The sequence below is a fragment of the Chlorocebus sabaeus genome, chromosome 1, assembly GCF_047675955.1.
Source record: "Chlorocebus sabaeus isolate Y175 chromosome 1, mChlSab1.0.hap1, whole genome shotgun sequence".
Taxonomy (NCBI): Eukaryota; Metazoa; Chordata; class Mammalia; order Primates; family Cercopithecidae; genus Chlorocebus; species Chlorocebus sabaeus.
The window spans coordinates 10858601-10861658 of record NC_132904.1 but is presented as its reverse complement, the minus strand read 5'-3'; the positions used below and the strand labels follow the sequence as shown (position 1 = coordinate 10861658).

Sequence of the window (3058 nt, the reverse complement as noted above, 5' to 3'; positions counted from 1 at the left end):
ACCAGGAGGTGGGGATCATTGGGGCACCTTAGAAGCTGCCTACCACAGCCTCCAAAGTCTAATATACATAAGACATAAAATGAATTGAATTACCTTTAAGGTTAATCGTAGATTTATTTCCTAATTTATGATAATAAACCCAAACACTGGGGGGCTGTGGGGGAGATGGGTGTTATGGTTTCACTGTGTCCCCACCCAAATCTTATCTTGAATTGTACTCTCATAATTTCCATGTGTTGTGGGAGGGACCTGGTAAGAGAGAATTGAATCACGGGGGCAGTTTCTCCCATACCGTTCTCCTGGTAGACAGTAAGTCTCATGAGATCTGACAGTTTGATAAGGGGAGACCCGTTTTTCTTGGCTCTCATTCTGTCTCTTATTGCCACCATGTAAGAAGTGCCTCTTGCCTTCTGCCATGATTGTGAGGCCTCCCTAGCCACATGGAACTGTAAGTCCATTAAACCTCTTTTGTAGATTGACCAGTCTTGGGTATGTCTTTATCAGTTGTGTGAAAACAATACAATGGGGATGGTTAATGGGCACAAAAAAATTAGAAAGAATGAATAAGACCTATTATTTTCAGCACAATAGAGTGACTATAGCCAATAATAACTTGATTGTATGTTTAAAAATAACTAAAAGAATGTAATTGGATAGTTCGTAACACAAAGGATAAATGCTTGAAGGGGTGGAGACCCCATTCTCCATGATGTGATTATTTCACTTTCCATGTCTGTATGAAAACATCTCATGTATCCCATAAATATATACACCTACTGTATACCCACAAAAATTAAAAATAAAAAAATAGCTCAGGTGTGGTGGCTCATACCTGTAATTCCAGCACTTTGGGAGGCCAAGGCAGGTGGATTGCTTTAGCTCAGGAGTTTGAGACAAGCCTGGGCATCACAGTGAAACCCCATCTCTATCACAAGAAATACAAAAAATTGGCCAGGCATGGTAGTGCATGTTTGTGGTTCCAGCTACTCGGGAAGCTGAGGTAGGAGGATTGCTTGAACCTGGGAGGCAGACGTGGCAGTGAACTGTGATCACACCTCTGCCCTCCAGCCTGGGCAACAGAATGAGACCCTGTCTCAAAAACAAAATAAAACAAAAAATAAAACAACAATAACAAAAAAATCACATACACACACACAAAACCAAAAAAAAAAAAAAAAAAAAAAAAAAAGAAAAACAAAACCCCCAAAACCAAAACCACAAAAAACCAAAAGGACCCATATAAATTAGTTTAAAAACCCCTAAACACCTTAAAACTAATGTGAATGTTCCCAAATCATCAATGAAACTGACATAAATGTCTCAGTAGGATTTTGAGTTAGTTGGCTTGATCCCCTTCTCTCTTTGTTTTTCTAGAGGAAGGGCCTAGAGAAGTTAATAACATTTCTGGAGTAAACACAAGAGTATGCTAGTATTGAACCCTAGGTCTCCCCAGTTTCACATCCTAGATGTGCCTGGGTTCCTGACAGGAAAGTAGATTTTATGAGTGACCTGCCACTGTGTGTCAGTGCTCAGCTTCTCCACTCAGTTGACTTTATATTAGTTTCTTAGGGCTGCTGTAACATGGTCCGCCAAACTGTGTGATTGAAAAAAACCCAGAAATTTATTGTCTCACAGTTCTGGAGGCTGGAAGTGCAAAATTAAGGTGTTAGCAGGGTGAGTTTTTTTTCTTGTTAAACAAAGAATGCTTTATTAATACAAATACACATAAACCCTAAAGCATCAAGAAATTTAAATATTTATGTCATAGCATGGCTGGGCGCGGTGGCTCACACCTGTGGTCCCAGCACTTTGGGAGGCCGAGGTGGGCAGATCACCTGAGGTCAGGAGTTTGAGACCAGCCTCTACATGGAGAAACCCTGTCTCTACTCAAAATACGAAATTAGCCGGGCGTAGTGGTGCATGCCTGTAATCCCAGCTACTCGGGAGGCTGAGGCAAGAGAGTTGCTTGAACCTGGGAGGTGGAGGTTGCGGTGAGCTGAGATTGTGCCATGGCACTCCAGCCTGGGCAACAAGAGTAAAACTCCGTCTCAAAAAAAAAAAAAAAAAAAAAAAAATTATGTATATATTTATATATATATTTATGTCATAGCAAACATGTGGCAATTCCACATCCAGGGTCAACAGAAGGGTTGAAGGAGACTACAACAGATTGGGTTCCCATGATGGAGAGGGCATCTTCACAGGTGGAGGCAGGCCCAGCTGAAACAGCTTTTCAAGCTCTCTCTCCTTATCAAGGATCATAAGAGGCATTCCACTCAAGGGGAGGCCTGTAATCTGGTGCTCTTCAGGTTGGTTAAAACTCTCAAAATCTAGAAGATTGAAGTGAAAGAATTTTTCTATTTCTGGATAACATTATCTGAGGCAGGAACAGAGGTTTTTGCTTTAACAGTCTTCCTGGTCATCTTTTTGGCAGAGAAATTTGGGTGTTTTAGTTTGAGGAGTCCGTTGGTCTTTACTCGCGTTTCTGTAGCCCTGTCGACAGTTCCAAAAACCTTTCCGGTAGCTTTAGGTAAGGCTGGTAAAGCACCGGACATTTTGCCAACACATGGTGATGAAACTTGAGATCTCCCCTTTAAGGCTTTGATTGAAGGTCCAGATCCCAGCTTCAGCCTATCTTTAGGAGCTGCATGGATACCTGGTTCTCCATTCTCCTTATCAATATAGATCAGAGCAGGGTGGGTTCCTTCTAAGGGTTCCGGGGGAGCATCTGTTCCATGCCTCTCTTTGCTTCTGGTAGCCCCAAGCATTCCTTGGCTTGTGGATGCATCTCTGCAGTGTTCCATCTCCACCTGGTGTTCTCCTTGTGTGTCTGTGTCTTCTTGCATGGACACCAGTCATATTGGGTTAGGGGCCCACTCTGCTCCAGTAGGACCTTATCCTGACGAATCACATCGGTAACAGCCCTATTTCCAAACATGGTCACGTTCTGAGGACTTCACTATATCTTTTTTGGGGCCGCAATTCAACCCATGACATACCCCTGAAAGATGAAAAGAGTAGAATTTGGGACATTACATTTCTAAGTAGTTAGAAAAAC

At 42.3% G+C, this 3058-nt stretch overlaps 1 pseudogene; it reads right to left on the bottom strand.

Annotated features, from left to right (window-relative positions):
* Positions 1-2104: 2104 nt before the first annotated feature.
* Positions 2105-2846, bottom strand: LOC103247027 (securin-like; annotated as a pseudogene).
* Between the last annotated feature and the right edge of the window lie 212 nt (positions 2847-3058).